Source organism: Lissotriton helveticus, chromosome 8, assembly GCF_964261635.1.
Source record: "Lissotriton helveticus chromosome 8, aLisHel1.1, whole genome shotgun sequence".
NCBI lineage: Eukaryota > Metazoa > Chordata > Amphibia > Caudata > Salamandridae > Lissotriton > Lissotriton helveticus.
Genome location: NC_136069.1, coordinates 856,338,543 through 856,363,375, shown reverse-complemented (window position 1 = coordinate 856,363,375; position 24,833 = coordinate 856,338,543).

Here is a 24,833-nt window from a genome sequence, read left to right as displayed (position 1 = left end):
TTCCATCCTGGGCCCGCCACCAGACAAGTGGGAGAGGGCATCTATCTAGTGAGAAAGCTATGTGCTAACATGAACAGTGTATTCATTATTGAAACAAAACATAACATTACAGAAATAAAACTCGGGAGAGGGCATTTCTCAGAATTGAACAAGATCAGTTTCAAACAGCATAAAGTGGCGCCTGAAAAGAAAATGATGCAGCGAATGCTAACTTACATAGGGCACTGTGTAAGCATTAACTGGTCTATTCTAACATCACCCAGGAGTGAAGGGAGTGCAGAGTACGATATCATTTTACAATAAAACAAGCCAATATAGCATTTGAAAACGAAATCTTTTCTGATCTTTTAGAAGCTTCGGCCAACAAGGATCTTAAGAAATTCTGGCAATTAGTCAATATAGCTGGTGGGAAATGTGGGAAACCAGCAGAGACATCAATGTTGTCGTACGAATGGGCTGCTCATTATGAGAATTTGTACTTCTGTGCCCATGAACCAGCCATGGTCCATCTCTATCCGTAAGACAGCCCTGTGTCCAACTCACATTTGGCCCTGGTAGTTTTTTCCCTCACAGAGACCGCACTAACAGTAGCCATATTAAAGCAAGGGAAGACACTTGGGGGCTCATTAGGATGATGGGCGAACTTTGTCCGCCCATCACCCCATCGTGGATAGGGACCGCCTGCCATAAGGGCGAGGGTCCCGTGTCTGGCATTAGGATGCGCCCGCCACAGTGGCGGGCGCATCCAGCATTCCTAACATTGTGGCGGGCGGTGCACTCAGCACCGCCCGCCACAATGCCAGGAAGGCATGCTATGCACTTCCAAGCACAACATGGCAAGCACCGCGCTCGGGGGGAACCCCCTAGCCCCCAGAGTCCATGGGGGCCCGCAACAGGGCCCCGCAGGTAGACTCCACATGCCTTACCGTGGCAGCATTTAGGAATGCCCATTGTAATATGGCTGGTGGTGTCTGATAGACACCGCCACCATATAAACCCTTTTCCGACCCAGTCGCAAGGCATACTAATATGGGGGGGTCATTCCGGCACAGATGGCGGGCAGATCGCCCCCACTAGGCCGCGTGGCGATCCACCCGCCATCCTAATGGACCCCTAGGTTTGGATAAGATCTATACAAACCTTTTTAAATCAGATACCTCCATTTGGGTTCCTTACATCAACATGGTCATCAGTGCATTTGCGGCTGAGGCAGTTATGATTGCCTCATTGAAAGTTGCTGAGATTGTCCCCGACTTTGAGAGGGGGACTCCTAGCAACAATTCAAACTACCAGCCAATTAGCCTTATATATAACCTTCAAATAGATTTTTTGTAAACAAGTTTTGGAAAGTATCTTTAACTGGTGCAACAAAAATCAAATCTGTTTAAATCAACAGGCAGATTTCAGGCATAAAATAAGTGCAATTGATCAGGCCTTCCATTTCCTTTAGTCAAGTGGAAGATTGTAGGTATAGGAGGGGGAGATCTTTTTGTGATATTCACTGTCCTTTGTGTTGCTTTTGAATTGATCCCTAGAAAGAAATTATGGGAGACCCTACATGGAATTCGGATGCCTCGCAATTTGTTATGCATACATTTGCATCTCCATGAAGGAAACTATGCAAGGGTCTAGTGTGGCACAAGAGGGGAGCTATCTGATGCTATTCCTATTGAGAAGGGGTGGATCAAGGCTGTTTCTTTGCCCCCACTCTTTCTCTCCTATACTTCAACAATTGTATGAAGTATTTGCTTGTCTGTGCTATGGACTCCCCAACCCTAGCAGGACAGAAAGCCCTGGCCCTCTTTGCTGCAGATGACAATCTTTTATTGGTTAAAACCAAGAGGGGTTTTTAAAATTTGATTGACACCTTTAGCTTGTTTTCACTGAGCACGGATTTGAATGTAATACCTTAAAAACTAAGCTGATGACCTACTCCAGGAAAAAAGGGTGAAGGGTGCTGTCAACATAGGAAGGGAAGCATTGGAAAGGGTCAGGGAGTTTGACTACCTAGGAATTTGATTAGCGGACTCAGGATTTTGGGACCTGCAAAAGCTTGTTTACAATTAAATACAGAGCTGAGTCCATATGTAGATTTGCTAAAAGGGCCTCTTGATTTCCAATCTTCAGTGCCATGGAAATACATAAGAAACGAGTCAGGGGCGCAGCACTGTACGGTGCCACGTTATGGGGTCATTCCAATATGGGCCCATTGGGTATCACTGAAAATTATTTTGTCAGAGCCCTTAATGGCCTAGGGAGGGGCACACAATTGGGGCCATTACAATTGGACTTAGGTATTACTTCAATTGCGGAGTGGGCCTTCTTGAGACCATTACTATAATGGGTGCGTATTTGGGTTACCATTGAATTTCACCATTATAATGAAGGGCGTGCAAAGATTTTAAAATTGCAATCGTCAACAAATATCAAATTGCTTATCTTTGTTTGGCCAATTATTGGGAAGATCCCTCTTCTATCCATGCCAATGCTGCCCCGATGGTGAAATTGTGATTTCAGGAGAAACCGACTGCCCAAAATGAGGAGCAGTATTCTATGGGCAGCCTTACTAGATGTTTTCTATCGTACAAATCAAGTCAAGTCAAACAAGGCACAAACAAAACAAAAAAATCATGATGCACGAAAATTCCAAATATTTTTGACTATGTGTCACTTTTAAATTACTCAAAATACAGGATCAGAGAGACAAGCTGATGTATAACAGTTTGGATAAGATTCCATTTGATCTCTCAAGATGCCAATACCGATGCCAAATACAGCATATGAAGGGCTCCTTCAATTGGCAAAAAAGCATGTATGTTACTTATAGTCATCTATTAAGTTATGCTAAAGTTGAGAATCACACATTGCCTGTTGAGGGGTAATTGTACTAAAACAAAAAACATGTAGCAGGTTTCAAATAAATGTATGTTAATTAAAATCATCCATAATATTCATATCTGTTTCTAATGTGAAAAGCTGATTTTATAAAATGTAACACCGCATGGCAAATTCATAGGGACCCTAAAGACTGCAGGAATACAATTTTTTTTATAGTGTCTCAAATTTGACTTGCACAATAACGGCAACAGGTAGAATGTCTCGGCTCTTCGTATAAAGAGGAAAACCAAGTAAAGTGGCTAGAGCATTGTATGAAGGAATCACTGACAGAATATCGACGTCAAAAATATTGACGTCAAAAATATCAGAACCGAAATCTCAAAGTCAAGAATATTCAAGTCCTATCTACATTATGGTAAGTACAAAAATGTTGTTGTCAAAAATATTATTGTCAAAAATATCGTTGTTAAAAATTAAGGGGCAGATTATGATCGCGGATATTCCGCATCCTCCTGGCCGGCGGAAGCCACCGCCTGCCCGGAGGATGCAGAATATCCGTGGCGGACAGAAAAAATTCCCCCCATCAGATTAGGATGGCTGGGGGATATGTTTTGCGTCAAAATTCTAACATGGCTGGCGGTGTCTATCAGACACCGCCAGGCATATTAGGATGGCGGCGGTCCTATGCCTTTCCACAGCGGCATTTCCGCCGTGAAAATGCATACGGTCTTTTCTTTGGGGGCCCGTTGCGGGCCCCCAGGGGTGAAGGTGGGGTGAGGGTTGCACATGGGGGGTACCTATGGTACCCCCCTGCCTTTGCGTGCACGAAGCGGCAGGCACCACACGGTGCCTGCCGCTTCGTGCATGCAAAGATCAACATGCACTTTTTAACCTTGTGGCGGGTGCTGCTTGGCGCAGCATCTGCCGCAATGTTAAATGTAGGGGATGTGACCGCCAAGGTGGCGGTCACATCCTAATTTCCATGGAGGGACCGCCGCTGCCCATGCGGACGGTCCCGATTCCTCAGGGGTAGCGGACGGACGCAGGTCCGTCCGCCATCCTAATAGGGCCCATGGTTTTTTAAAATGTTTAAATAATGTAAAATAAAGTAAATAATACATATATTTAAAAAAACATAGTGAAAAATATGTTTAAAATTCGAAGTAATTCATATTATGTAAAAGAAAAATTAAACATATACATATAAAATATAATATATACTTACTTAACATTTACAATTAATTATTGTAATAACTTATACATTGTAAAAAAATCATTTAATTAATTATAAATACATACATACACATAAAACAATAATATTAATGCAAATATATATATATAACAATACCAAAAATGTAAAATAAATGATACACTACATTAACTAAAACAGTAAATATTGGATAGCGTAGGGGTAGAAATTACTATTCGCACTCCAGAGAGTCTAACAGTAGGGAAAGTGTTGGATAGCGTAGGGGTAAAAATTACTATTCCAACTCCAGAGAGTGCAACAGTAGGGAAAGTGTTGGATAGCGTAGGGGTTAAAATTACTATTCCAACTCCAGAGAGTGCAACAGTAGGGAACGTGTTGGATAGCGTAGGGGTAAAAATTACTATTCCAACTCCAGAGAGTGCATCAGTAGGGAAAGTGTTGAATAGCGTAGGGGTAAAAATGACTATTCCAACTCCAGAGAGTGCAACAGTAGGGAAAGTGTTGGATAGCGTAGGGGTAAAAATTACTATTCCAACTCCAGAGATTACAACAGTAGGGAAAGTGTTGGATAGCGTAGGTGTAAATATTACTATTCCAACTCCAGAGATTGCAACAGTAGGAAAAGTGTTGGATAGAGTAGAGGTTAAATTACAATTCCAACTCCAGAGAGTGCAACAGTAGGGAAAGTGTTGGGTAGCGTAGGGGTAAAAATTACTATTCTCACTACAGAGAGTGCAACAATAGGGAAAGGGTTGGATAGCATAGAGGTAAAAATTACTATTCCCACTCCAAAGATTGCAACAGCAGGGAAAGGATTGGTTAGCGTAGGGGTAAACATAACTTACTAATAATTAAAATATATATTTTTTAAATAAATAATAATTTAATTGTTAAATAACAATACATTAATTAACAATAGCAGGAAATAATTACTTAAAAATAATTTACAAATAATATTTAGTTAACAATTAAATTGTTGATAAATACAAATAAATAATAATTATTGAAAATTAATTACCAAATAATTAAATAACAAAAAAAGTAATTTTCAATACCAAAAACCAATACATATTAAAAAATATTTAGCAATGAATAATTAATTAACAATGAATTATTGATTAATATCAATAAATAATAATTAATCAAAATTAATTACCAATTATTAATTAATGGCCAATAAATTAATTTCCAGATTTTTTTTAATTAATAGAAAGGTATTACTAAGTAATATATAATTTACGATAAATTAATTATCAATACTCAACAATAAAATAAATAATTACTTAATTACAATTAAATTACTTCCCACCCTATTGCCCTATAAACTCACAACACACTTCAATAATACATTAATACACTACGGGCATCATTAGCAAAGTCCGCCCGCCATAGCCCCGGGAAATGGGACCGTCCACAATGCATGTGGTAGTTTGTTAAAACGAAGTAATAGTGCAGACATCATTTGTAGAAGGTATAAGTAGATTTATTCACGAAGTAATCCACAGGTATACAGTTACAAGAAGATCTTTGGTAATATCTGGTAATCTCTGGTAATACCTAGTAATGCCCCACCAGGAGCAAGGTCCTCTCTGCTCAGCCCATCACACCAACTGATTCCCAGCTACATACAAACCAATCCCAACATTCCAAGTGACCTCACCACAGGCTGAGCAGACAGGCAGAGAACCACAGTGGGGAGACTGTAATAGTAAATAGCACATTACAACACATCTCCTCTTTTAATAAACAAAACAATCAAAAGAAACAAAAGATCATAAAATCACGAAATAGAAGAAGAAAAAATATACGAGTCAGAAATGGAAATACACAAGCACAAGTCTGGAAAGAGAATATACAAGTCAGGAATTGAAGCATATAAAATACAGAAAATATAGAAGTCAGGAAAAGAAGAATGAATTAAAACAATATATAACTCTGGAAAAGGAGAATGCATAAAAACAATGTATAACACATCCTTCCCCCACACAAGTCAGGATGAGAAGAATGTATTAAAACAATATACAACACATCCTTCTCCTTTAATAACGATCATTAATACAAAAATGCATCAAGATGGTAAACACACTTTTGACAGAGAGAAGAAGAGGACGTATCACCAAAACATTGTAATACATCCATACATTCTTCTCCTAGAAAATTATCAAAATAAACAATTAGCAAAAAAACAAAACCGCACCAATTTCCTAAGGTGCTGCACAAATCTCAAAAACCAAGGGTAAAATACAATAGCTAAATTGATTTGGGAAGTTACACACAGCAGAAGTAACCCCCAACGTGTGTACCCGTCACACACAGTCTAAGTGAATGTGTATAAAACACAAGACAAAACTTGAAAATGTAGGGTATCCCTTAACCCAAAACAAGACTAGGGTATCTTTTTAAACCCAAAAACCAACTAGGGTAACCTTTAACCCAAAACACTCATAATTCATACAATGAGTACTAATAAAGTCAGAAATCCCCAAAACTAAGGGTAAATCTAAACACATTTGAGAAGTTACAGTACACTTGAGGTAACTCTCCACGTGTGTACCCTTTACACACAGTCCATGTAGCCTATAAACATACGACAAAGCAAACGAAAAACCTTGGGTATCCCTTAACCCCACATGTGTAGTTGTCACATCACACACAGCCTTTATAACATGAATACAAAACACCAGACAAATCAAAAACCTAGGGTAACCTTAAACCCATGACAGACTCACAATATCCTATATACTGCGCAAGGCACTTACAATACAACCAATAAAGGTGAGGACACACACTCACACAACACTATACCACACTGTGCAACTAGAAGAGACAATATCTCAAATGTTCACATTCTGTGCTACCAGATGAGAGAACCATGTAGTCCCAACAGCCACAACAAGGACATACACCTACACTACAATACACCAACGAGTTTACTATAACTCAAAGTATGTCAGAAAAAATTATTAATAGAGTAACTCTCTTCGCAACAGCATTACAGTGCCAAGAAGTCTCTAGCGCGGGTGAGCGATGACTCACCCGAGATCCACACTGCGATGAGTCCTTATTGACGGCTTGGAAACGGCTTGGAAACGTCACGTACTCCCCATATCAAGATGCATCCAATACATCCATCTCCATATAAGTAATGACTTGGAAGAAGTCTTGAGAAACAGCGCTGTCAGAAAAAAAATCCTTGCATGTTGATATTTAAAATGATTTGCAGAATAAACTACTTACAAGGCATATTGTCGAAATGAAATTACGAATCTCCACAAAAACGTTGACACACTCGTCATTTCCGTATTGCAGCTTCAGTGATGTTACAATAGAAACACAAATTAAAAATGGCTTCACGACAACGTGAACGAGCGTCATACGTCATCCGTTGTTTGCGCGTAACATCAGAGGCATCCAGAACGTCAAGGCTCTTCAGCTAGTGTTAAAGATGAAGTCAGCAGTTCCTTTCACGAGAGGGGAACACGCGCTGGAATTCCGACAATTTTGAAGGTAAACACACACGTTACTAAATTGCCGTTGCAGATATAAATGTCAGCCAATTAATCCAGGAAAAGCACACGCTAGGACAAGTACGATGGAAGCATTATCACTCACTATCCTAACTCGATGTGCAATACTATCAGGTGTCACAGCAGGTTTCCAACGCCGATGATCTGCCGTACACTTTCAAATAGCAGAACACTCTGTGATGGTGGAGAGGCAATTTCCATGCCATAGAGCACCATTCCGCATGTCAAGGAACACGTGTTTGCAGTCTATATATATATCCAAAAATACATTTTCAAAATTGCCAAATTTTAGAGGGATGCAAGTTTTTCCTGCACACATCGCTGCATTTTTCACTGCTGACAATACTCAGCGGGCATCGCTGCTTTCCACACTGATATCCATACTCAGCACCTATCGCTATTTTCCACCACTGGGGTGATGAGGCATACACATGAAAACAGCTTAGTTGTAGTGTATTTTTCCTTTAGCACATTTCACAGCTGCTAATCCATTGAACAGTCAGAGTCAATGCAGGGAAAAGGTAGCAGAGACTTTCAGTCATTTCTCTAAGGCAGTAAGCAGGCAAACAGAAACTGGCACAATCTAGTCAAAAGGGCGACCATTGACAGGGTCACTGGTGGGGCATTAGGGGTGCCAAGTTACATCCATTCTATAAATTGCAAAACACTTACTTGAAGTTTTAAAGTCTTTAAGTTTCCAATCAGTACCAGTTTTTCTTTTAATCCTTTTTAAAAGCGCTTCTTCTTCTACTTCATTTTCAAAAATCAAACCCTCTAAGGTAGCTCACATGGGTTCTTTTTAAAACGTCGCCAGTGTTAAAACAAAGTAATAGTGCAGACATCATTTTTAGAAGGTATAAGTAGATTTATTCACGTAGTAATCCACAGGTATACAGTTACAAGAAGATCTTTGGTAATATCTGGTAATCTCTGGTAATACCTAGAAATGCCCCACCAGGAGCAAAGTCCTCTCTGCTCAGCCCATCACACCAACTGATTCCTAGCTACATACAAACCAATCCTTGGCCAACTTCTTTTTTAGTAAGGTCAATGACATTTATTCGGCCTTCTCAAACAACACCAACATCCCCTCTATAACCTCTACCTCTACCCGCACTGGCCCTATGCTCACTCAGTTTGCAGATATTTCCAGTTTCCAGATAGCGGATATCATTTCCACGATTAGATCAGGCTCTGCACTTGACCCCTGCCCTTTTAAAGTACTTCTACCTGTTATTGATGTGCTTCTTCCTGCCATTACTTCAATATGTAATTCCATGTTCAGAACAGGTATCTACCCAGTTGCCCTCAAAAAACTCTCCTCAAACCGCTACTAAAGAAGCCACATCTCGACAGGGATGAACTTAAGAGCTACCGCCCAATTGCTAGCCTCCCAGTCCTGGCAAAAATTGCCGAAAAAGCACTGAACCTACAACTGTCTACGTTTATAGAGGAACACCATCTACTCGACGAGTCCCAGTTTGGTTTCCGCCGATTCCATGGGACGGAGACGGCTTTGATTAAAGCCGCGGATGACATTAGATCCATCCGTGACGTTGGGGGCACAGCAGTATTAATACTGCTAGATCTATCGGCTGCTATCGACACGGTCGATCATGCTATTCTGATCGACTGTGTCGAAAACATGGGTGTTCAACAAACTGCCAAGAAACTTTTGGCCTCCTTTCTGGCTGACAGGACTCAGGTGGTCACACTGGGATCCTTCCACTCCTCCAATCTGTCGCTGCCATGTGGGGTACCCCAAGGCTCATCCCTAAGTCCGACACTTTTCAACATCTATGTGTCGGAGCGAGCTAACATCATTCGAGCTCACGGGATGAGCCTTACTTCCTATGCAGACGACACTCAGCTGGTGCTTGCCATAAAAAATGATGGCCACAAAATAGCAGAGGATTTCAAATTGGGCATGTTGGCGATTGGGGACTGGATGGCCTCCAATTGCCTAAAACTAAATTCCGACAAGACGGAAGTAGTTATCTTCGGACACTTGACCCCGGAATGGTCTTCTCTCTGGTGGCCTTTGTCCCTAGGTCCTCCCCCTGAGCCTGTCAGTAAGGTGAGGAACTCGGGAGTTATTTTCGATGACCGCCTTAATTTTCTCCCACATGCCAATCAAATCACTTCTTCCGCCTTTCACAAACTGAGACTCATCAAGAAAATCCTTCCCTTCCTCCCCAAAACAGCTGGCAAAACCCTGGTAACTTCCCTGGTACTGTCCACTCTGGACTAGTGTAATGCCTTGTTCATAAATGCACAAGGAAGAGTCATAAATAAAATGCAAGTTATCCAAAATTCAGCCACTAGGCTCCTGGGCAGAATTCCCAAACATCTATCTGCCACGGAAACCATCAGAGATCTACACTGGTTACCCATTAGAAATAGGATAAAGTTCAAAACCCTCTGCATTGTGTACAAGGCTCTGCACAATTTGTGACCAGCTTTTCTCACTCAAAATCTGATTCCTTACCGTCCCCCCAGAACATTACGCTCTTACACTTTAAATGACCTAATGGTTCCCCGTACCAAATCTGTTTCGTGGGGAGACAGAAGATTCCTGGTGTCAGCCCCTAAACTATGGAATACTCTGCCTCACTCGATAAAAACAAGCCCTTCACTCTGGTCATTTCGCAAACAACTCAAGACTTGGCTCTTTAACCAATAAACTCAGACCTCCCCTCCTTGGTTAAATACTGCAGATATCTTAGCGCCGAGACGCCCATGGGCCATTGTTCGTGCTCTAGAAATATTATTAATAAATAAATAAATAAATAAATAAATCCCAACATTCCAAGTGACCTCACCACAGGCTGAGCAGACAGGCAGAGAACCACAGTGGGGAGACTGTAATAGTAAATAGCACATTACAACATAGTTCCACTCATAGAAATAGGATGCGCCCGCCACACTGGCAGGCCCCTGCCGCAATGAAAAAAATGCAAGTTGTGCATTTGAAAGAACAACGTGACAGGCACCGCGCGGTGCCTGCCACGTTGTACATGCAAATGCTGGGGGGTACCATAGGTAACCCCATGTGCACCCCCGAACCCCCAGAATCCCTTGGGGCCCGCTACGGGCCCCCAAAATAACGCATGCCTTTCTGTGGTGGCAACAACCCCCATTCCCGCATGAGTCCTAATATAGATGGCGGTCTCTAACAGACACCGCCACCATTTTAAAACCTTTTCCGCCCGGTCGACTCATTGACCTGGCGGAAAAACGGCTGATGGTCTTTCCATCCGCCTGGGTCCCCCACCATTGTAATATGGTGGGGGAATTGGCATGCGCGTGGGAGTAAATGTCAGGCGGATCACCACAGCCATGCCGGCGGTGGCAATCCGCCCGACATACTAATGGCCCCTTTAATATAATTCTGCTACAACAAGGAGCTTAGGGGATTTGTGGAACAGGTCGTCCCCCACTCTCTATACCAACAACAACACAGGACCTGTTCCTGCGGTGACAGGATTACTCTGGTCAAACCCCACCTATATTCATATTAGTGTAGGGAGAAAACCACCCACCTATCTGGCTAGTTCCTAGACCAGGCTCACCACATTTTACAATTTCTTCATTAAAAAATGAGAGCGCTATTCACCCACTAACCCCTGTCTCTCTCACTCTCCCCTGCCAATATACTAGAGTGATAAGAGAGAAAGAAAAAGGGAAAGAGCAAAAAAGTGTGAGAAAGAGTGGGGTCGCCTCACGGGAGTAACACCATGGAGGCTAAGTAGGAAGGTTCTCGTCTGCCGCCTAGGTTCTCATCATCAGCGTCCACCACTCAAACAATAAAGTGTAGGGTGAAAAAGAGAAAAAGAGGAATAGTGAGGGTGCTAGGGAACCAGTCCTTACACCTGCGTCAGGATTTGGTGCAATTATTAAAAATCCATTACCAATTAATAAAAATTCATTATCAATTAATACAAATTAATTATCAATTACTAAGTATTTAACATAAATTAATTATCAATACCAATAAATACAAATAAATAATTACTTAATTATAATTAAATTACTTCTCACCCTATTCCCCTATAAGCCCACAACCCGCTACAGAACTAAAATGCAAAATATACTTAAGAATAATTACTAATTCCTAATTTTTTTTAAATTAATTTACTATTATTCAATTACTTCCCACCCTATTCCCCATTAAACCCACAATCTGCTATGGTACTAAAACGCATAATTTACTTTAAAAAAGAAATGACTAACTTCTAACAATTGTAACATATATTCTAAAACTAGTACAATAATTAACAAAAAATATAAACATAAACATATAAAATACATGATAAAATACATAACACTAATATAAATATCGAAATTAGTAACATCGATATTTTTGCTATCGATATTACTAACTTGGATATGAACAAAAATGATATTTCTTACCTTCCGGTCGATATTCTGGTTGTCGATATTCTTGATGTCGATGTTGTGTCCCTACGATATTTCCAACTCAATATTATTGTACGTTGAAATTAAAAACTCAATATCTAGACTGTTCAGCGTATGAAGATATTATCTGACCCACTAGGCAGCGAGTATATTTTTCCAGGCCCCAGGTGTGGGGAAGGAAAATTTAAAGGGCAAAAGGCTCAGTCTAAAAGTGTAAGCCTGTGGCGATATGTGGGGTACATAATCCACCCTAAATAAGTCTCTATACAGTGTCTTGTTGACACTCTGGCATATTTAACAACCAACTCTTTGCCTGGGTCATTTCAAAGCAGTTGTTCATGGAGTGTTTCAAATTTCAGTCTTTGACACCTAGGGGGTCATTCTGCCCACCATCCTATCGGGAAATGGGACCGCCCGCCATAAGGGCAGGGGTCCCATGGGGGACATTAGGATGCGCCCGCCACAATGGCGGGCCCATCCTGCATTCCTGTCATTGTGGCGGGCGGTGCACTGCACCGCCCGCCACAATGCCAGGAAGGCATGTTGTGCACTTCCATGCACACCATGGCAGGCACCGTGCGGTGCCTACCATGTTGTGCATCGAACTGCAGGGGGGAACCTTAGGTACCCCCCATGTGCGCCCCCACCTCCCATTGTCCCGGGGGCCCACAATGGGCCCCTGCAAGCATTTACTGCATTGCCGCCACGGAAAGGCATGTTTCCACCCCCATGATATTATGGCTGGCGGTGTCTGACAGACACCGCAACCATATTAAACTCTTTTCAGCCCGGTGTTGTCCGGGTGAAAAAGCGGTGGAAGGTCTATCCGTCCGCCGGGGTCACCCACCATAGTAATATGGAGGGGGAAATGGGTAGCAGGTGGGAACGGATCTCGGGTGGATTGCCACCCCCATGCGGGCGATGGCAATCCGCCCTAGATCCTAATGGGCCCCATAGGGTTCTAATAGTATGGCGGGTGGACTTACGTCCGCCCGCCACTCTAGCGGTGCTGGGACCCCCCGCTAGTGCTACAGCGGCCCTGCACCGGCAATTAGGATGCCACTTTCACGGTGGCTGTGGCTTCCCGCATACATTGCATTGCTGTGGGTGGTGTTGGAAGCAGCACCTGCCACGATGCAATATATGCATGTCTCGCATTTGCATGCACAACGTGGCAGGCACAGTGCGGTGCCTGCCACCGTGTGCATGCAAATGCAGGGGGGTACCATAGGTACATCCCAGATGCACCACCCACCCTACAACACCCTGGGGGCCCACAACAGGCCCCCAAATAAAAAAACGCATTCCTTTCAAAGGGGGAGTCACCGCCATGGAAAGGAACTTCTCCGCCATCATAGTAATATGGATGGCGGTGCCTGCAAGGCACCGCCGATTCAGAAAAGGGGGTGGTGATGAACAGAGTGTCTGAATTAAGCAGACCACTCTTACCCAGTCCAAAGATCAGGGCTTGATCCATCACCGTTATTTAGCTCACTGCCCCATCCCAGCTCAGAACCTGGCTATATGCAAATTAGTCTGTCCCTGGCCCAGTGCATCATGGGAACAGGGCAGACCAAACTACCAAGCCAATTCTTCACCAGAAAGGAGACAAGCTTCCGGGGACCGGTTTCTGGCATTACAGCCATCGTCGGCCCGGCTTGCTTGAATCCTGATGGAGCAGTGAGCAAGGGACTCATGTCTGAGTATACCCTGCCACACCTATAGTGGCCAAAAAAGATTCAGAAAAGGGGGTGGTGATGAACAGAGTGTCTGAATTAAGCAGACCACTCTTACCCAGTCCAAAGATCAGGGCTTGATCCATCACCGTTATTTAGCTCACTGCCCCATCCCAGCTCAGAACCTGGCTATATGCAAATTAGTCTGTCCCTGGCCCAGTGCATCATGGGAACAGGGCAGACCAAACTACCAAGCCAATTCTTCCCCAGAAAGGAGACAAGCTTCCGGGGACCGGTTTCTGGCATTACAGCCGTCGTCGGCCCGGCTTGCTTGAATCCTGATGGAGCAGTGAGCAAGGGACTCATGTCTGAGTATACCCTGCCACACCAATAGTGGCCAAAAACGATTCAGAAAAGGGGGTGGTGATGAACAGAGTGTCTGAATTAAGCAGACCACTCTTACCCAGTCCAAAGATCAGGGCTTGATCCATCACCGTTATTTAGCTCACTGCCCCATCCCAGCTCAGAACCTGGCTATATGCAAATTAGTCTGTCCCTGGCCCAGTGCATCATGGGAACAGGGCAGACCAAACTACCAAGCCAATTCTTCACCAGAAAGGAGACAAGCTTCCGGGGACCGGTTTCTGGCATTACAGCCGTCGTCGGCCCGGCTTGCTTGAATCCTGATGGAGCAGTGAGCAAGGGACTCATGTCTGAGTATACCCTGCCACACCTATAGTGGCCAAAAACGATTCAGAAAAGGGGGTGGTGATGAACAGAGTGTCTGAATTAAGCAGACCACTCTTACCCAGTCCAAAGATCAGGGCTTGATCCATCACCGTTATTTAGCTCACTGCCCCATCCCAGCTCAGAACCTGGCTATATGCAAATTAGTCTGTCCCTGGCCCAGTGCATCATGGGAACAGGGCAGACCAAACTACCAAGCCAATTCTTCACCAGAAAGGAGACAAGCTTCCGGGGACCGGTTTCTGGCATTACAGCGGTCGTCGGCCCGGCTTGCTTGAATCCTGATGGAGCAGTGAGCAAGGGACTCATGTCTGAGTATACCCTGCCACACCTATAGTGGCCAAAAACGATTCAGAAAAGGGGGTGGTGATGAACAGAGTGTCTGAATTAAGCAGACCACTCTTTCCCAGTCCAAAGATCAGGGCTTGATCCATCACCGTTATTTAGCTCACTGCCCCATCCCAGCTCAGAACCTGGCTATATGCAAATTAGGCTGTCCCTGGCCCAGTGCATCATGGGAACAGGGCAGACCAAACTACCAAGCCAATTCTTCACCAGAAAGGAGACAAGCTTCCGGGGACCGGTTTCTGGCATTACAGCCGTCGTCGGCCCGGCTTGCTTGAATCCTGATGGAGCAGTGAGCAAGGGACTCATGTCTGAGTATACCCTGCCACACCTATAGTGGCCAAAAACGATTCAGAAAAGGGGGTGGTGATGAACAGAGTGTCTGAATTAAGCAGACCACTCTTACCCTGGGACCCCCCGCTAGTGCTACAGCGGCCCCGCACCGGCAATTAGGATGCCACTTTCACGGTGGCTGTGGCTTCCCGCATACATTGCATTGCTGCGGGTGGTGTTGGAAGCAGCACCTGCCACGATGCAATATATGCATGTCTCGCATTTGCATGCACAACGTGGCAGGCACAGTGCGGTGCCTGCCACCGTGTGCATGCAAATGCAGGGGGGTACCATAGGTACATCCCAGGTGCACCACCCACCCTACAACACCCTGGGGGCCCACAACAGGCCCCCAAATAAAAAAACGCATTCCTTTCAAAGGGGGAGTCACCGCCATGGAAAGGAACTTCTCCGCCATCATAGTAATATGGATGGCGGTGCCTGCAAGGCACCGCCACCATATTGCTGTGCTTTTCTGCCCTGTAGGCAAGCAGACGGATTGCCTACCAGCGGAAAACCAGTGGACGGTCTTCCCGTCCTCCAGGGTCCCCCCACCATCGTAATGTGGCAGGGGAAAAGTCATGCGGGCGGTGACTTTTGGCAACTGGATCACCACCACCATACGGGCGGTGGCGATCTGCCCACTATACTAATCACCCCGTATGTTTATATACTGGCCCGAGTGTATGAGGGTTTTCATATAAATCCAGTAAGCCCAAATTATTGAATGAATTATTCAGATATGAGACCCATGGTATGTGATCTACCGCATCAAGTGACAGGCAGTCGGTGAGGCAGGATCTGGCCAGGCCAGCCTCAGGTGAATCCCAAATTGTAGCCCTGATTGATAGAAGGGCTAGCCCGATCCGGTCTTCCAAGTATGACATCCCAAGTTCCTCATGACAAATTAGAGTGACTGTGCCTCCTGAGACTGACAATAATCTGTGCATAAAGCGTTTTTATGCTCATTGAAGGATGCCCCCTCTGATGGTGCCCCATAGGCCAGCACTGTATGCTCCCAGTGTAATGCACTTATCACCTATATGGGATCAGCATTTCTTGGGGGCTTGTTTCTTAGCTTATGGGCAAATCTAAATATCACCTCAATAAGAAACAGAAGTCTTAGGGCCACATTACGATGTCCGCCCGCTACCATAAAGGAAAATGGGACTGACCGCCAGAGGTGCGGCGGTCCTAAGAGGCCAATTAGGATGCGCCGACCACACTGACGGGCACCTTCTTGTCTTCAACATTGCAGCGGGCGGTACTGTAAACAGCACCTGCTGCAGTGATAAAGAGGCATGTTGCGCATTGCTATGCACAATGTGACAGGCACCGTTCGGTGCCTGCCAGCTTGTGTATGGCAATGTAGGGGGGTACCATAGGTCCCCTCAAGTGCAGCCCCCCACCCCCCCAACTTCCAGCGGCCCCTAAGGGCTCCCCAATGCAATTTCCACCGGCCTTTCCATGGAAACATTGCCGCCATGGAAAGTCCTTGTAAAATCCACGTCGTAATATGGATGGCGGTGCCTGCTCGGCACTGCCACCATATTGTGCCCCAGATTCGCACGGCAGGCAATCGTAATGATTGCCTGCCGGAGGAAAAGCGGCGGACGAAATTTACGTCGGAGCGGTACCCCCGCCATGGTAATATGACGGGGGTAAATTGCGGTTGGGCGGGGTGTTATGGCGGGCAGATCTCCACCGCTGGTCGTGCGGTGGAGATCTGCACGCCATCATAATAGGCCCAAACATGTTAAAAGTGGTACCCAACTTAATGACTGATTAAACGGAATCCCTAGATAGTTAACATTCTTCATCTTTGCTAAATTTGCATCCCCCATGTTAAAGTGCTTTGAATTTGTGCTGGCAAAAACATGCCGTAATATAAGATTTTGAATAATTTACCTGTAGATATGTAACCTTCATGTATGCTAAAAACAAATTTAAAAGGGTCTGGAGACTATTCACAGTACACTTGATTAAAACTGCATCATCCACATATAGGGGTCGATTCCGATTTGGGAAAAAAAAACGTCAGACGAATCGTATTCGTAGCCGTTTCCGTACGAATCGTACAAACCCATCCGAATCGCGTAGTACAATCCGTTTCCACAAAATACGTCCGAATGTTTTAGAAACGTACGAAAAACAATCCAAGATCCGTACGATATGGCTTCGGGAATTGAACCGCACAGTTCGTAAACATGCCGTACGACCCGACAAGTACGATCCGGACCGGGGACCCAGGACGTGATTTGTACGGGTAAACGTAGTCGCGTATAAACTGTGATTTGTACGGAAAGCATCGCGTTTAAGCAAGCCGCACAAACTAATACGAAACGTACCCCCCTCTACAAAGCGCACGCGAACCCACGGAAAACGTCCCATATGAGCGAACCACACAAACAAATACGCAACGCACTCGCCCTTAACAAAGCGCACGCGAACCCCGTATTAACGCCGCATATGCACGAGCCACAAAAGCAAATACGATTCGAACCCCCCATGAACGAAGTGCATGCAAACCCATACAAATAGCACAAGGAGGGTGCCAACGACTCGCACAACACCTCAAAACATGTCTCCTGTGTACAAACCATTGCAAATGAATGTCCAGGCCACATCAAAACAGGCAAACAGAGGGCCTAACTCAGAACCACCCCTTATAACACACCCACCAAAAATTCTAAATAAACACCACCCACAAAAGGACCAATAAAAGGGCCCACACACACACAACCCATCATCCTTTGCAACCTACACAGTTGCCTACAGAGACTGACAACACACCAACAACTGCACACATACACCTTCACACATACACCTAAATCACATTCCGACCCACACACCCCCTTCACATTCAGACCCACACACCCCCATCCATACACACCATCACACCACCCCAATCGCAGGCACCCCACACCATGTCCACACACAAGAATCCAAAGTTCACAAACCCGGAGATGGAGATCCTTGCAGATGAAGTCATCAGAGTTGAGCAACAGCTGTTTGGCGTATTGGTCAGACCAGCATAGCTGATAAAACACGGCTGTGGGAGAGGAACATCAATAGGGTCAACGTTGTTGCACCCATCAGGTGCACCTGGAGGGATTGCCAGGCCAGGTGGTATGATCTGCGGAGGATGGTCAAGCGGAAGATGGACGACGACTACGCCCAGAGCCAGCACACTGGAGGTGGTGGTCCCGCAAACCAGTACATTACCATCCCTGGGAGGAGAAGGTCATGGCCCTGCTACCACCGGTGGGAGTACATGGAATTGAAGGAGTCGTGGAGCCTGGTGAGTATACAAACAACTCATATAACATGGGGGACTCCCAGCAGTGTCCAGACATATGAGTGGTGTGTGCACAGGACTCCCAGCATAGGCCAACAGTATGGGGGTGGGTGGATAGGACTCCCGCTAGTGTCCAGACATATGAGGGGCGGGCGAATCGGACTCCCACCAGTGTCCAGACATAAGAGGGGTGGGTGCAGAGGACTCCCAGCAGTGCCCAGACATATGAGGGGTGGGTGGATATGACTCCCAGCAGTTCCCAAAAGTATGTGGGTGGGTGGATCGGACTCCTACCAGTGTCCAAACATATGAGGGGTGTGTGCACAGGACTCCCAGCATAGGCCAACAGTATGGGGGTGGGTGGATAGGACTCCCGCCAGTGTCCAGACATATGAGGGGTGGGCGAATCGGACTCCCACCAGTGTCCAGACATAAGAGGGGTGGGTGCAGAGGACTCCCAGCAGTGCCCAGACATATGAGGGGTGGGTAGATATGACTCCCAGCAGTTCCCAAAAGTATGGGGGTTGGTGGATCGGACTCCTACCAGTGTCCAGACATATGAGGGTTGTGTGCACAGGACTCCCAGCATAGGCCAACAGTATGGGGGTGTGTGGATAGGACTCCCACCAGTGTCCAGACATATGAGGGGGGTAGATATGACTCTCAGCAGTGCCCAGACATAAGAGGGGTGTGTGCACAGGACTCCCAGCATAGCCCAACAGTATGGGGGTGGGTGGATAGGACTCCCACCAGTGTCTAGACATATGAGGAGTGGGTGGATATGACTCCCAGCAGTGCCCAGACATAAGAGGGATGTGTGCACAGGACTCCCAGCATAGGCCAACAGTAAGGGGGGTGGATAGGACTCCCACCAGTGTCTAGACATAAGAGGGGTGGGTGGATAGGACTCCCACCAGTGTCCAGACATATGAGGGGTGTGTGCACAGGACTCCCAGCATAGGCCAACAGTATGGGGGGTGGATAGGACTCCCAACAGTGTCCATACATATGAGGGGTGTGTGCACAGGACTCCCAGCATAGGCCAACAGTATGGGGGGGTGCAAGGGGCAGGGCCAGAAGGCTGCAAGGGGGAGGGTAGGAGGGCGCAAGCGGGATGGTGAAGAAGCCAACATTTTGCACACCTCTATCACCAATACTGTGTACGCACATGCCCAATTGCACTCATCCCATATGGCCAAGTCACACACCCATGCACCATGCTCAATGCACAGGGAGTGTGAAAGTACTGACGAGATAGCTGACACTGGGTCTTTATGTAGGTAGCACAAGGCCCTCCTGTGACCAGTGCAAACACAAACACCAGGACAAGGTCAGATATCTCGCACAGGAACTCACAACCACTGTCATGGCAGCATGCTCCATGGGGGGACAGCCACACCACAAGGGATGCCCAGGTGCAAATCAGACTCCAACTACCAGCACGTCCTGTCACACACACCCCTTACATAAACATAGCCTCCTGGGACAGGCAATGGAGTGCCACACTGTCACAATTGTCATGTAACACAACAAAACAAATACAGATTTGATTATGAAACCAAGCAAAAAATGCACGGTGCTGACTCACAAGTACCTTGTGCTTCATACACGTTGCCGTAGCTTCACCTTTGTGACGCAGCAGATGCACAAAAGTTGCACCCTGGTGCTGGGTATTGACAAGGTGAGGCATCTGGGAGATGTGCCACATTCTAAAGCCCTGTGCCACAAGTAGGTGTACTGGTCCAGGGGTGGGCAGTGGGTGGCCATTACGGCACAGCAACACCTCCCAAAAGTTGCTGAGTGAAATCACAAAGATTTCACTCAGTCACTTTTATGCACATGCTGCATCAAAACCCTGTGCATGATTGAAGCAGGCGTAAGGATTGACACTGTATTGTGCAGATAGGGCCACACAGAGCATTGCTGGATCTGCGTTGCACCGGCGACACAACCACAGCAATGTGCCACCTCTATGGCACATATGCGTGACGCAATCGTTCTTTTATTCCACCATAGTGATCCGCATAGTCAATGTGTTGCATCCATGCTGTCATAGCTGTGGTTCACAATGCCTGGCAAATCCCTGCTGACATGCATGGCAGTGCCAGTCATTGTAAACAGTCCCTCACATGTCAATGACTCCTGAGCACTTATCAATCTGACACCACAACATACCCATCCACAAGTGAAAATTGAGAACAATCCAAATCAGGTGGAACAGTGCCAACGACAATGTATATGAAAATTGGATGTTGCATGAAATGGCATTAACATTGTCTGTCTCTCACACCCACAGGGCAACGTGCGCAATCTACCCCCAACCAGGGGGGAGATGGATCACAGTCCCAGGCTCCGCAGGACCCTGATCCCACCGACAGCGAAGCCTCTCACCACACCTGGCACTTCTGGAGCCCTAACCCGTGCAGCAGCTGGACCAGGGACATCTGTGCCAACCACCACACCCATTCCTGCCACATCCCAGCAGACAGCTCGGAGCCCTGCCCACACTCCACAACTGAGCCAGTCTGACAATGAGGGACAAGCTTCGCTGGGCACCCAGGAGGAGGCAGACAACACCACCACTGCCATCCCTCAGGGGTCCCGTCGACCCGATGTGCCCACAACAGCAGGTCAGGCTTGTGTGGGCAGGGGTGGTGGGAGTGGCACAAGGCAGAGGCGAGAACCTGACCAGCCAGCTGCAGGGCCCGGTATGTCTGAACTCAGAGACATCATGGAGGTATACCGGCAGGGCACCAGGGAGTTTAGCCAGGTAGTGGGGGCCCTCAACGAAATAAAAAAACAACAGGCCGAGCAACACGCCAGTCAACGATGACACCAAGGACGGATGGAGGCAAGACTGGCTGAGCTCTTGACGGTGCAGAGGGACATAAGCCATTCACTCCGTCGGATCGCTGACAACATGCAGCACTCTCCCTGTGTCACCAGGCCAGAAACATCCAGGCAAAGACTGCCACCAGGCACAGGGAGGGAGGAGGAGGAGGAATTGTCTGACAGAGCGTCCCAGGCATCGTTAAGGTCTGCACATGAGGGTCCTCCAAGGAAGGTGGGTCGTCCACGCAAAAGACAGTGAGAGGCACTGGGCCATACGCATCTCCCAGGTCACCTGGGCTGGCATCTTGCCTTTGTGTGCAACAGCATCACCTTATTGACTGTCCTACTCTCCCACATGGACTTGCTGGTCACAGTCTGAGCAATGCTGCCAAGCACTGTGGTCTTCACTCTGTTGACTCAAACTGCAAGGCATCACATCTCCCTCTGTGAACTTTGGATTCCCCCCATTTTTGTACATCACCTAGCACCTACTCACGTTTCCCGCACAAGATTGATAAATAAACATAACAAACACAATAGATCCTGATGTTGCAGTCTTTTTCCCTGAGTCCACAACATACATGTGGGGATATGTCAAAGTATGCCAGAGTGTGGAATAAGCCATCAATCAAGCCATCCATAAACTGGGTTCTGAGTCCGGTTGTGGACACACATAGGTCACAATGTATCATCAACTACATATTTGGATGCCAATACTCACCCGTGATGGTTTCTATCTGCTGAGGGGGGGGCTTGGCATACTGCACTGACAGACAGTTCCTGAAGAGTTTCATGAAGGTGTAGAGGTCATGGGTAATGTGTAGGTGCCCAGGGTGGGAGTACCAGGTCTGTTTGGTGAGGTGGGAGAACTATCTCCCGCATGCAGTTGTACTGTGGATGTGGTGAATGTTGACCAGGGCAAGGGTGGCTGGACGGAGTTGGGGCAACGGGGTGTTGGGTGGGAGACGTCCCTAATCGTTTTTGGTGCTGGGGCTGTGGAGTGCCTACTGAGTGTGGCTGAGGAGTATGAAGGTGATCCTGCAGTTGACAGTGATACTATTGTAGGTATCTCAGGTGGACGGTCATGTCGCTGTGGCAGGGGATGTTGAGGATGAGTTTTGCGCATGTACCCTGGATGTGCACAAATCCTCCTGGAGTCTGGCTGTTGTTCCTGCATAAAGGGTGTTGCCGTAGTTGAGCCGGCTGGTGTCGTGGAGCTGGGTGGCTGTCTGTCTTCACTAGGAGTGGATCTATCTAAAGATAATTTCCAGCATGCGGAGGGATTTGCAGCATGAGGTAGTGATGGTGTTGACTTACATGGTCATTATGAGCGAGGAGTGTACGATGATCACCTGCTTGCGTGCGTGGCAACTGTGTGCTTGTGCGATGCCCAGGCCGTTGTGACACAAGGAGTCGGCCCAGCCGGAAGGGGACATTACTCAGATGATGAGCTCAGTCTTGTCCAAGTCCAGCCTCAGGTGGCTGATGTTCATCCATTTTTCAATGCACCTCATACCTACTTGAATGTTGGATCTGGGAGTGGCTGGGTCTTTGGTGAGGGTGAGGTGCAGCTGGGTGTCAATGGCATAGGACATGATGATGATGTTGTGTGTGCATGTGATTGTGGAGAGGGGGGTCATGGAGACATTGTACATTGACACGCTGATAGATGAGGCTGGGGCATGGGCCCAATGACCCCAGTGTTCTACGTGACGAAGGGGGGATGCGGAGACCCAGGGCCTTGCTGCGGATGTACTTGGCCATTTCATCCTGGGTCTTCATGTGGATCCCAGTGTTGGAGATGTGTGATCTGACAGGGTGGTAGCACATGGTGTTGAATGCCGTTGAGCAGTCGGTGGGGTGAGGGTGGTGGTCTCACCATTTTTAGCAGGTTCCAAGATGGCGTTGGTGGTGGAAATGAGGGCTGTGCCAGTGGGATGAATACTGAGGACGATGGTCTGGGGCTGGTTGCCTGGAGATGTGGGCTTGGAGGGAGATGGTCAGTTGCTCCTTGACTGTCTACTTGTTGACCTTTGCCAGGTAGGCAAGCAGGCTGATGTCCCAGGACATCCTGCGGTACTGACGTCTGTTGTCAAAGAAGAGCCTGGGTTACTGCATGCCCCCAGCTCCCATGGGAAGTGGAATACGCAAAGGAGTCATGCATGGCGTGCCGGAGGTGGGCTTCAAGGATGGTGTATGCTGTTCTTGAGATGTTTTGTGGGAAGGGTCCTGATGGAGATCCAGAGTAGATGGTGTCTAAGCTGCTGACGGGAGTCCAGGACCTGATGGGGGGCATGTCCTGTGGAAAATAGCGATGTCTGCCTATGTGTGTCGAGGCTGCCTGGTACGTCCACGATCTTGGAGTTCTAGTAAGTTGCAAGGGATCCCTTTGGCCTTGCAAGGGTGGGATGTTGTTTGGGTGAAGAGCTGGGGTTAGATAGTTCACACACAATGCCGATGAGGCCATTCATGTTGTGTATGTTGCTGAGTAGCCCAAACATGAAGGTTATCCTCTTGTCCGTGCTGATGATATGGTAATGTGTGTGTAGTGGATTTCAAGTATGAAAGGTAAATGATGGTTGTTTGGTTTACACAGTTTGCACATTAATCTGGCTTGACCTGTATGAGTCCAGGAGGTCTGCCTTGTCCCTGGTGGCTTAACAGTTGTTGTGCTACACAGGAAAGTTCCCCAATGTGGCAAGAGTGTTGGAACAGTCGCTGATCCAGTGTGTGCGGTTGCAAGGTGTGGCGGTGGCGTTGGTTGGAGTGTCCTGTGTGAGGGTGCTACACAGCTTGTCTGTGTCCACTCAGGTAAAGTACTATTTGGTGGATCGGTAGCAGAGTCTGGTGCAGTGTGTTGTGTCAAAGTCAAAGTCAAAAATATGCTTTATTCGTTTTTTAGGTGCAAAATCATAAAAGCACATGTTAAAAATGCAGTTAAAAAAAGTGTTAAAAAGTTAAAAGTAACAATCACGACTAAATACACAGGGCTAAAAATCATCACAAATAACAGCAGGCGAGTTATTTCCTTTAGATCAAGATCAGAGCTATACAGACGGGATCATACAGATATATTCATCCTCACTACCAGCATTTTTCTAGGCTACGGGAGCGTGTTGTGACTTGGACGATTGGATGCAAATGTTGTTGTACCAATGCAGGATGGTGGTGTGGGTGTCCTCCAGCCACGAGTTGCACTCACCCTGACCCATGTAGTCTGTGTAGATGCGGCCCTGCAGATTTCGTTGTCCAATGTCTGAGGAGCAATCAGTATATACATTTCATAGCTCTGTGGTCTCAGAATTTGTCTCAATTCCTGAGGAAGCCTCTCTGCTCAATTAGCAGATGTGCAAATCCGGTTACCCTACTGACACCTTGTCCGCCAAACAATACAACATCTTTGCTAAGATTCACAATCACCATATAAACGCCATTTGCAATCTTTAGCTCTGATTGGGCTTTAATCCGGATGCCTGGAAACACGCTTTCCTCCTGCCCATCTTAAGTAAAACAAACGCAGATCCTGAATATCCTTCCAATCATAGACCTAAATCTCTTTTAACAGCTCCGGCAAACATTTCAGTGAAATATGTCTGTCAGCAAATGAT